The 12,662-nt window shown below is 37.3% G+C and overlaps 1 protein-coding gene across 4 annotated transcripts in view; it reads right to left on the reverse strand.

Moving 5' to 3' along the window:
* The window catches only part of LOC106456975 (zinc finger E-box-binding homeobox 2-like), a 115,948-nt gene that overhangs the window by 12,460 nt on the left and 90,826 nt on the right, over positions 1-12,662 (reverse strand). The gene's annotated exons all lie outside the window — the stretch shown is intronic.

The following is a 12,662-nucleotide window of genomic DNA, read 5'->3' on the forward strand; positions in this document are numbered from 1 at the left end:
TGTTTGTTTGTTTGTTTGTTTTGGAATTTCGCGCAAAGCTACACGAGGGCTATCTGCGCTAGCCGTCCCTAATTTAGCAGTGTAAGACTAGAGGGAAGGCAGCTAGTCATCACCACCCACCGCCAACTCTTGGGCTACTCTTTTACCAACGAATAGTGGGATTGACCGTCACATTATAACGCCCCCACGGCTGAAAGGGCGAGCATGTTTGGTGGGATGCGGATACCGTAGAGATAGAACTCCGAACTGTAGCATTAAAAACTCTGAATATTAAACGTTGAGCTGTCGAGAGTCACGAACAGGTGGGACTACGTCAAAGATACCAATTGTTTGAAACGGTTGTATATATAGTGAAGAGCGACATTTCAATCCATTATAAGCTTATATGAGCTTATTACTCTATACACACTCTATACTCTATTTTACACGCAAGAAAAGAACAAAAATAAAACTCACAAATTCTACAAATATCTTGAAGCTCCAAGAAGGCCTTGTAAAGAACTGAAAAGGCTAAATCAAAGTCATCATTTTAACTTATTTGTCGTATCATATCGCGTAAGTGCATACGGTGTAACATACTACATACTAATAATACCTTTACATACTAATTTCTACGAATGTAATTTCACTTAAAATAAACCTAGTCTACCAGGAAAAACTAATTATTTTCGTCGAAGAAATCCTTCACCAAAGAGCGAGAAGAAGAAGAAGAAATGTACCAGAACTCAAATTCTGTGTTTAATCGCGAGATACCTCCAAAACCTGATGTATCACGTGCTCTCGAAATTTTACGACCGTTACAGTCGTCACTATAAATAGCTAACGTCATTGTCAATTTCTTTTAGAAACAGCGAGCGCAAACAAAAAGATTAAAATGTCGCAAAAATCATAAACCAATAAATCCTTGGAATCCACGTTAGCACAGTCTCAAGCAATCCTTACTGTCTACACTTCTTTATATAAACAAAAGAAAAAAGATGAGACTTTTCGTAATGGAGTTAGATGGAACAGTAAACAAGTGGGTTTTTTTTATCCGTCATTTATTGTTATTTTTACTTTTATTACTGGAAATAAATACCATACAGCCTTCCATATTTACAAGGGCTTAGTCACCAGGAAGAGGTTCGGTTTTAGCGTTATATGTGTTCAGAAACGAAATGTGTTTGTTGTGTTTTTTACATGCTCTAGACTCTAGAAATTACCTGTAGAGTTTTTGTTATTACCAATCGCTCTCAAAATAGAACAAAAAAACATTTGTTCGCGCATGTAGCGGCTGACATGGCCTAGTGGTTAGGACACCTGACTCGTAAGCGTGGGTTCGCGAGTTCGAATCCCATCACCGAAGATGCGAGATCGTTAAAATGCGACAGTCAGTCTCAATATTCGCTGGTTAAAAAAGAAAAGTACCCAAAAGTTGGCGCTGGATGGTGTTAACTAGCTGTCTTCCCTAGAGTCTATCATTTCAAAATTTGGGAAGACTAGCACATATAAGCCGTTGAATAGCTTTGCGCGAAATTCAACAGTCAAACAAAGACTTAACTTTCCTGAGATGGTTTTAGATATTTATTCATAACATGAAGACAACGTATAGTGTTTAAGTTATAAAGACGAACCATTTAATTGTAGAGACTGAACTAATGTAACTTACATTACAACTCTAGCCTACTTTATTTACCACTATTATTTGTATCGCTTTATTAATGGAATTCAATTATTACGTTGTGGAATACATGTATGATAACATATATGTTATCTGTACATATTTACATTAGTGTAGGTGTAGTGAGTTGGTGGTTAGCTTCCACGCTACGAATCAGAGGATTCAACGTTCGAGCTGCGATTTATGTCGCTAAACACACTCCGCACCTTCAGTTGCGAGGATGTTATATGATAGGCAATATTCAGTTAAGATTAGCCATGTAGGCGGAGGATGCTGTTGACTGGTTGCCCTATAACTTATGGTCAGCAATTCAGAATTAGAGTTGGTACTTTATGTAGCACGTGGGCTAAACAGCCAGACCAGAGACTTCAAATTCAGGTATATAGCCTAAATTAATCACAGGTGGTTAGGGCACTTGACTCGCAATCTGAGAGTAGCGAGATAGAATACCCATCCTACCAAATATACTCGACCTGTCAGCCGTGGGGACTTTATAATGTTGTCAGTACCATGCTTATTGTTTGGGATGAGTGACAATGTTAATGTGCAATGGGCAATTTATCTCTTTAAATGATTAATTGTCAAAAAAGCATTTTGTGAAAGTCTACTGATTATATGTTAATTTCAATAGATAATCAGAAACGAAACACTTCGCGATGTCCTCATATCATTTAAATATGTAGCGATGCGTGAAATTTTGCACCATTTCATCTTTATATGTGATTATCCACTAGAACTAATTCTTATACGACGACAGATATTTATTAAACATTGTTACTGATCCCACGATCGTGTACTGAGCACATGGAGCATACGTGTTGTAGCTTTAAAACTCGATTGATTTAATTCTAATCCAAGAGATCTGATGTAATTATTTGCGAAATCTAATGTGTAATCATCTAAAGTAAAATAATTATTCGGATAATAAGAACAGGACGGGATAGTGCCACCTCTCGTCAAAGGAGGGTACTAATCAATCTGAATGTGTAGCCGACTATTCAAAGTTTTTCTATGTGGAAAATAACTTTATATTTACTTGAAATCATATCTCTACATATTATTTAAGATATATGGTCACGTCTTCAAGTTTAACAAGGCAATCTATAACATGCTTCAGAATACTACACATGATGCTCGACAGTTAGCGCCCCCTCGTATTTAACAAGTTTTATGAATAACTAACTTACGCATATGTTATGTTTTACCACTAGGCAACAGCCACCGAGTTACTTGTATATTCGTTATTACAGAACAATTTACATGCTACGACTGTGCATGTAATTAACGTTATCCCTTTATTAAAAATCCCTTTCACAATCAACTTATTGAGTTATTATCTTTAATCCCTGTTAAATGATTCAAGACATAATAATTATAGGTATATCAATAAGTTATTGGATAAAGTGTTCAACATAACAGGTGGGTGGCACAAGAGCATCTACCTTTCTCGCTGGTTGGATCAAGTCCACGGGTCCTCCTGATAGTTAACAATAGTGCTTAAGGCTCCCCTTGTAATTTTACTCCATGGGCTCATTGGCACATTGGGAAGATGAAGAGGAAAGTAGTATTCACACAAGGGAAGGGGTTAATAAAGTGGCATCACACACACAAGGGAAGGGGTTAATAAGGTGACATCTACAAGTCCAAAAACTCACAGCCCTCTAATAATTCACAATGAGTAACATAACAAGGCAAATATAGCAACTTTTTTGGTGTAATATTAGTAAAACTGTCGAAGTTCACAACTACGTCAGACTAGCTATCTTAGAAAATAGCATGCTTGTGTAGTTACGTAGTTAAGAAACAAGACAGGTATTGTTTTTACAGCCAAACTAATGAAATTTAGACAGGCGGACAAGGTTGGCAGATCGACAGATAAACAATCAGACATACTGACTGACTAAAAATCTGACCGACAAACAAACATTCTGAAAAAACTTACCAACAAATAATCTTTAAAACTGGCCAACAAACAAACAACCTGATAAGTTCACTGGTCTGACAGGCAATCTGTCAAGGTGACTGACTAAAAATCTGACCGACAAACAAACATTCTGAAAAAAACCTTACCAACAAATAATTTTTAAAACTGGCCAACAAACAAATAACCTGATAAGTTCACTGGTCTGACAGGCAATATGTCAAGGTGACTGACATAAAGTTTGACAGGCAGAGAAACATTCTAACAAACTTACCGACAAAGCAAACAGGCGACAGACAAACAATCTAAAAACCTGATGGACAATCATGAAGGTTTTTTACTAGACACTCGGCTTAAGTTTGCTGAAAGCATTTTTACTTAGCTGACTTTTTGTGAACTTTTGAATCTATTCATGTTTCATCTGAAAACTGAAAGCCAATTAAAATATAATTTTTAAAGTTCATGTTTTCTACATTTCTAATTTTCAGAGACAGGGAGCGTCTTTACAAATTTAAGAAAAATTCATCAAGTCAAGCGAATATATCCCTAAAAGTATATATTTTAGGCGATCAGCTTATTGCTTTCCGTACCTAAAGCATTAACCTTCTATTCTAGGATCATAGAAATCACTGTTGATTTATTAACGTTCTGTCCTTGTATAAGAGCAATCACCGTTGATTTTATCGGATCCATACATTATTCATGTAATAAACTGAGTATGAGGAGCTAATGCTTATGTACAGTTTTTATAGTGGCGGGCTTTCTTAGGAAAATATTTCATGAATAAAGTATAACTTGAATTTTCTGGTTGTTATATAGCAGCATAATGAAATAAAGCTCACTATGCCCACCATGGGTATCGAAACCCGGTTTCTAGCGTTGTAAGTCCGCCGACATACCGCTGTGCCACTGGGGTCTAAAACCAAAGACTATCAAACTAAAATTGGTTTATTTGTTTGCTTGATTTGAATTTCGCACAAAGCTACACGAGGGCTATCTGCGCCAGTCGTCCCTAATACAGCAGTGTTAGACTAGAGGGAAGGCAGCTTGTGGTCACCACCCACCCCCAACTCTTGAGCTACCCTTTTAGCAACGAATAGTGGGACTGACATTATAACACCCCCCACGGCTGAAAGGGCGAGCATGTCTGGTGGAACGGGAAAAGTAAAATTGGAAAGTTGTTAAAAGAACGTCCTTGTGAACATTTTCAATATTTGCACCTTCAGGGATAAATTTCTAACCGATCGAATGGCTGTACCCTGGATAGAGCTGACCGTCAGAAAAACTGCCTCAACTTTTATCTTTATATATATAAGAGTGTGATCTTCTCAAACATAATAAATATGTATAGATATTCAAAGCAGCACGAAGCTCGAAATATCGTATATTCATATATATTTGATTTCGGTAGGTTGGGAGCCAATCGTGTTGCCAATCGTTACAATGTATACCCCAGGGTTACAAGTTAATATTCAAAAGTATAAGACTAACTGCCTCCTGTACATCTAGCACTATAAGAAGAAACGATGGTTGAAAAGTAACGTTAACGCAGCGAAAGCGCTACCAACCTACCAAAATAAAAAATTTAAATATCAAGATATGATATTTCAAATGTGATGGTGCTTTGAATATTTATATGTATATATATATATTCTTACAGATGCACAAGCATTGCACACATACATAGATATAAATATGTATAAGATACTAAAAAAGACAAAGAAAATTCGAATACATGTTTATATTTATTTTAAACCTGTTAGACGGTTGTATCCCTACTGCTGTTTCAGTACTATTTTTGCAAATAGCTACTCCTGTGATTAAGGTGGCATGTATCTTTGTACCAGGGAAGCTGTAGAAGTAGTATTTGAAGTGGTTCCTGGTGAAATGTATCCAGATAGTGAACGACTTGAAGTCTATCCTACTCATAAACAGATTAATTTCTAATTTCCGAGGCAATTTTAAAGTTTATCAGAACAAACTCATGTAATGTTATCGTAATATTTGGGCCTAACGCAGCCCAGTGGATAGCTTGCCGGACTGTTATCTGTGGTTTCCCGTTACTGCTCAAGACAAAAAAAAAATCATGCTCCGCCATTTGATGAAGCTGTAGGTGGAGAGCTTGCCGGAATGTTATCTGTGGTTTCCCGTTACTGCTCAAGACAAAAAAATAAAATCATGCTCCGCCATTTGAAGCTGTAGGTGGAGAGCTTGCCGGAATGTTATCTGTGGTTTCCCGTTACTGCTCAAGACAAAAAAATAAAATCATGCTCCGCCATTTGAATCTGTAGGTGCGTTATAAGAATGACGGTAAAATCATACTATTCGGTCTGACAAGAGTAGTCCAAAACCTGGTGGTGGGTGGGGTTGACTAGCTGCCTTCTTTTTATCATTAGTTTGTTTGTTGTTGAGCAGAACTACACAACGATCTCTCAGTGTTTGCTCACTGCGGGTATTGAAACCCGATTTTCAGTGACATAAGCCATCAAAGTTACCGTTGAGTCAACGAGGGGGCTCTCTCTCTATCGCTTCAAAATTAGGGACTGCTAACGCAGTAAGCAACTTCAGTGGCTTTGCGCGAAATTCAACGAACAAATCATTACGTTTTGCAATATTGGAGTTTGTTTGCTATTAAGCACTAAGCTACACAAAGGGCTATCTGTGCTCTACCCATCACGGGTATCGAAACCCGAATTCTAGTAGTATAAGTCCGCAGACATACCACTGTGCCACTGGGGGCGCAATGCTTGAGAAGTGCAGGACTTTGCAATAACGAACTATGCGAAAATGTATTGTTCGAATGAATATAAGTGTAAGTACTTACATGGACATTGCCCTGAAAGGGGGTCGGAGTAAAAGCGAGATAGTGACCCTCATGTAGTGTTTATATTCGTATTCGACAAAGAATCCGATAACATCTAACAGGGGGGAGGAAGAGGTCATATGCACCTGACTCTCCCAGGTCTATAAGGCTTAAACACCAATAACAAGAACAGCTGGAAATACTACAGAGAATATACTTACCATGATGGCATAATTAAAAGAGTGGAGCTTTGAACGTAAGCCTGAATATTATTATTTAAGCACTATTATTTACCATCACTCATACGCAATAAAAAGTTATCATAATATTTTCTTTCAACCTTTACATTGTGAAAACGTTTTATTGTTTGTTTTGTATAGAATTTTCTACAAAGATACACAGCTAGGGTTGTTTGCGCATAGCCCTCCCTAATTTTGTTTGAACTGATACAGATAAGACGACTAATTAACAGCACTCAACGCCAACTCTTAGGCTACTCTTATTTGACCGAATAGTGAGATTGGACCATCAATCTTGTAGCACACCAATGACTTCAAAAGTATAAGGCGTTTTTTTTTTTTTTTGCTGCAACAGGATGTGAACCATCAATCTCTGATCCATAATCCATATATATATTTGTAACTAGGCCACGACCGGCCAGAGGCTTAGTTTTAATGTTTCTCCTTAAAATAAATTATTGATAACAGAACCAAGGCTTGTGTATATTTCTCAACAAAATCACAGTACAAACCTTTCACTAGAACGTAGAGGGTGACCACAAACTGGGAGTAGTTTCATGCATTAGAGTTAATTTACATTACTTCTGTTGGTACAATGATACTTGGCTGTTACCAGATGGCCTTACTAGACAATGGAATTTACAGGTATCCATGTCCCATACACCAGAATACGCGTTTACAATTAGAACCATAGAATTCACAGTTGACCACGTGCGACACACCACAACACGTATATAAAACTAGCACCATGAGATTCACAGTTGACCATGTGCAACACAATTGAACACGCGTATACAATTAGCACCATGGGATTCACAGTTGACCATGTGCGACACAATAGAACACGCGTATACAATTAGCCCCATGGGATTCACAGTTGACCATGTGTGACACACCACAACACGTATATAAAATTAGCACCATGAGATTCACAGTTGACCATGTTTGACACAATAGAACGAGCGTATACAACTGGCACCATGGGATTCAAAGTTGACCATGTGCGACACACCACAATACGTATATAAAACTAGCACCATGAGATTCACAGTTGACCATGTGCAACACACCACAACACGCATATACAATTAGCCCCATGGGATTCACAGTTGACCATGTGTGACACACCACAACACGTATATAAAACTAGCACCATGAGATTCACAGTTGACCATGTTTGACACAATAGAACGAGCGTATACAACTGGCACCATGGGATTCAAAGTTGACCATGTGCGACACAACAAAATACTTGTATACAAATAACGTCATTGGATTCACAGTTGACTATGTGGTACACAACAAAACACGCGTATACAGCTACAAGTTAGAAAAGTTTAATAGAAACTGTATTTTAGCACCCCATTTTGCGATTTCGACATATCACAGAAACAAAATTATATATTTATTTTTACTACGTGAATATTGGTAATTCATTTATCCAAAAAGAACGTTAGCATAAATATGACTGATATTCAGACACTCTTTCACACTCATGTTTACATACCGAAGATCATGTTGTAAAGCAGCTTCTGTAGTTATTAATTTATACTGTGGCAGAAGGTTTCGCTTGCACCTTATGTAGATATTAATTTATACTGTGGCAGCTGGTTTCGCTTGCACCTTATCAAGTAACTGAATCGCATTTTGCAGTTATAACGTGTTTATTTACCCCAGCTTTAGTTGGCAGTTCTAAAATAGAAATGGCTAATGTCTGAACTTTGAATTCTCTGATCTGGCTGTTTAGTCCTGGGGTCGTTTGTTTTCTTTAATTTCGCGCAAAGCTACTCGAGAGCTATCTGCGCTAACCGTCCTTAATTTAGTAGAGATAGATTAAAGAGAAGGCAGCTAATCGAATACTATCCACCGCCAACTATTGGGCTACTCTCCATTAGCGAATAGTGGAATTTACCGTCACATTATAACGCTCCCATTGCTGAAAGGGCGAACATGTTCAATGATGGGATTCGAACTCGCAACCCGCAGATTGCGAGTCAAGTGCTCTAATCACTAGGCCATGTCAGGCCAGGAGTCTCTTGAGATTCCGTTCAGATTAAAATTACCAAATACCAAAAGCACTTAATGAAGTTAAAATTATGTACCCGCACACAAAGTATTTATTATAAATCTCACCAAAGGCGGAAAATACAATGCATTTTACCTCGGCTGATTTTGTTGCTAAGGGTCTTATGATGCTTTATTTTTCTTACAAACAAAATCTCATCCGTAGAAACTAGCAAGGTTGTAATTTTTTAGCACACACATATTTCTTCTTTCATCTGTCATTTACAAGTTAATTTATTTTATTTGGTTATTTTAATACAGAATTTTTCCATTTTATCCTACGCGTTGAAAACTTAGTCATGGAACGATATAATCCAAAACATATAATTCTGACACTCCGAAAAAAAAACCCGAAAAACCCAGCAGAATCAGAAATTTGCGAAAGAAAAAGATGAAGCAACCATTAAGTGGATGTGTATATATATATATGTGTGTGTGTGTGCATAGTTCATGTTCATGCGCTGATATCACATCCCAAGTGTGTTGTCAGAAGTTAACTGACGCGAATTGTTTTGAACACAATTGACAGAACGTTTATTTTGCCTAATGTTAATGTGCATGATACTCAATTCATATTATTCAAAATGATGACGTAGACATGCAAATTAAGTCTGACTTTCTGCTTGTGCTGCTTAAGGGTTAGACTTGCTTTAATCAATTTACATTACAAGAACTTCATGAATTTATTATTCTACATATATACGACTGACGGAGTTTGCAAGCCAGAAACTGAATAAAGAAAAAAAAATTGGTGTGAACTTCTAAAGTAACGCAAATAAAATGCGTTAAGTGATAGAGTTGTCGTGCCTGAAAGTGAGCCATCCCTTATCCATTTTCTAGTTCTTCATACAATTTTCATAGTGGTTCGCTTGTTTTGTTATGAATTTCGCGCAAGGCTACACGAGGGCTTCCTGCGCTAGCCGTCCCTAATTTAGCAGTGAAAGACTAGAGAGAAGGCAGCTAGTCATAACCACCCACCGCCAACTCTTGGGCTACTCTTTTACCAACGAATAGTGAGATTGATCGTCAGTTTACAACGTCCCCACGGCTGAAAGGGCGAGCATATTTGGTGTGATGGGGATTCAAACCCGCGACCCTCAGATTGCGAGACTGGGTGGTAAAGAACTTACAAAAAGAGGTTTCTCTCTTTCTTTGAATCATCATAAAAATATAAGTAAATGTACTGGATAATGATGTATTCTTGAAAAAAAAAAATAAATACTGTACAAATATTTCTTAAAGGAACATACTGACCTAGAAATTTCTACATTTGATTATCAGTATGTAAGGTGGTTTTTAAAAAGGGTGCTCGTATGCATGTATTGGGTGGGGTGAGGGGACAAGTTGTTGTTTCTGGAGAATAAGGGGACAGTGATTGAGGTGACACATAATCGCAGAGACACTAAAGCCAAACATATTTTCGTTTGATAGGGTGGCTAGGGTACTCAACTCGTAATCTGAGGGTCGCGGGTTCGAATCCCCGTCCCACCAAACATGCTCGCCCTTTCAGCCGTGGGGGCGTTATAATGTGACGGCCAATCCCACTATTCGTTGGTAAAAGAGTAGCTCAAGCGTTGGCGGTGATGACTAGCTGCCTTCCCTCTAGTCTTACACTGCTAAATTAGGGACGGCTAGCGCAGATAGCCCTCGTGTAGCTTTGCACGAAATTCAAAGCAAACAAACAATCGTTTGATAGTAGAGAACGTAGTCTTTTGCAGCAATAGACAAGTATTAATTTTTTTTTGCCGGCATGTCAAACTACTATTTTTTTTCTTATTGTGGTATTGCATACCGATTGCCGTATTTTAACCACTGTTTACTACCTGTCATATCTCAAGAAGACGAAACAATTATGTTTGGAAAGAATAAACTTTAATTGTAGCGTAAGTACGGGATCCCATAGGATTTACTTTGAGGCCGGCCACTGAGTTTATCCGCAAGGGTACCTAACTGACGAATCAATAAATACTAATTATTATAAATTTTTTGATTTACAGCATCACATATTTCTTGTCAGACCTGTTTATTTGTTGTTGTTTTTTTTTTTATTTTAGAGCAAAGGTATCTGCTGTGTCCGCCGCGGGGAATCGAACCCCGGATTTTAGTGTTGGAACTTCGTATACTTACCGCTGTCCCAGCGAGTGACTGTTAGACCTGTACATTAAAGTTAATGACTGGGTTAATTTTCGGTTTTGATCAATGTTGTAGATAACTTGGTTTGATCAGAATTGGATGATGACAAGATTAGGACTTGTCTAATTAGTAAACTAATATTCTGTTTTCAACTGAGGATTTTAAATAAAAATAAATGTATTTATATAGTGTTAACCTGTAAGTGTCTTCCCAGTAAAAAATTGCTTATGAAGAATATTTTATCTTAGAGTTAAAACAGTCTATATTGATATCACATACATGCACCAAGACGAAGTATAGGAGCATGTGAAAAGGGGGATATATAAGAAATGTGAGGAGGGCTCCAAACAGAAGTAGCAGCACTGTAGTGGGTGTTGTACGCACCAAGACGAAGTATGGGAGCATGTGAAAAGGGGGATATATAAGAAATGTGAGGAGGGCCCAAAACAGAAGCAGCAGCACTGTTGTGGGTGCTGTATAGACGAACCAGCAGAAAACTTTAGTTAATTTTCATGAAATTCTACACCTGTGATATTTTAAGGGAACTCAAATATCTTAAACATTAGAGGAGACTATTAATTTCCGAATGCTCTTTTAATTCTCCAGTTCTCCTGCCTCATAGATTTAATTCTCATTTACTATATATACACGATTTTAGTTTATTTAGTTGAAGATTGTTCATCCTTGTCATCTTCGAAGGGTTAGTCTTCATTAATAGATTAATTACTTCCCTTCCACATATTCCACTTAGGGTTTCAGTTGTGGCTTATTAATACTAATTACTCATTTCAAGAGTTCCGAGCAAAATTGCGAATTTAAACTACACTTTGTTTCAAAATACCAAATATTCTTTTGCTGGAACTGTGATTAAAAAAAACAAAACAATACCTCTATTATAAAATCAATATACCTCACGATACCAACAACATTTCGACTATGTGTGAGGGTAAGTTTAAATCGCCCTGAAAACACGTATCGTGTTTTCACCTTTCTCATAATACTCCTCTTTATCATTCTGAATATAGAGCTCTTTACGTAAGTACTTTTATTGCCCTTCCCATACAACCTATATAAAGCTATCAGTTTTATTTTACCCTAGAGACGATTGGATATGATTGCCATTCGAGTGGGTTAACGGCTACATCGATTTTCCAGATGGTGAGATGTAATGAGGATAATAATAATGATGTTTTAGAGCTATGTTCCTTTACTAAAACAAAACAATATCATATATTTCCGCGATGTTCCATTAATTCCTAACATTTCCTTTTATTATTATTAATGATGATAATAACAATGATGTTTTAGAGCTGTGTTCCTTTACTAAAACAAAACAATATCATATATTTCCGTGATGTTCCATTAATTCCTAATATTTCCTTTTATTATTATTATGTAGAATGCAGTGTAGCTTTATGTCTCTGTGTGTGAATTTAAGCGAATAGCCATGCAGCTACCATCGGAAAATACATCTGCAACATAATGAAGGCTAGATACTACACAAAATAGTAAAATAATATGCATTCGCGTACTACATCGGCCACCACCATTATAAAATAATGTCATTACCCCTCAGTTTACTGTTATGCAAATCAGATTCAGCCATGTGAAGAGTTTTTTTGTTGTTTTTTTTGACGAATGGAACCTGGTGAAGAGCAATATATTCGCCATGGTAACAAGCTTCCCAACCTATTGTTAGCAGAATGTAGAACTGCTTCCAAGCCAATGGGTAAAGTTGAATGACACTTTTACATGATGTTACGTCACTCACGACTCAAACAGAAGACCGCTCTCTGTTAATTCTGGCTAGAAGCAAAAGAGTACCTGCTCCAAGAGTGAATC

This window comes from Limulus polyphemus, unplaced genomic scaffold (assembly GCF_000517525.1).
Source record: "Limulus polyphemus unplaced genomic scaffold, Limulus_polyphemus-2.1.2 Scaffold277, whole genome shotgun sequence".
In the NCBI taxonomy this organism is placed as follows: domain Eukaryota; kingdom Metazoa; phylum Arthropoda; class Merostomata; order Xiphosura; family Limulidae; genus Limulus; species Limulus polyphemus.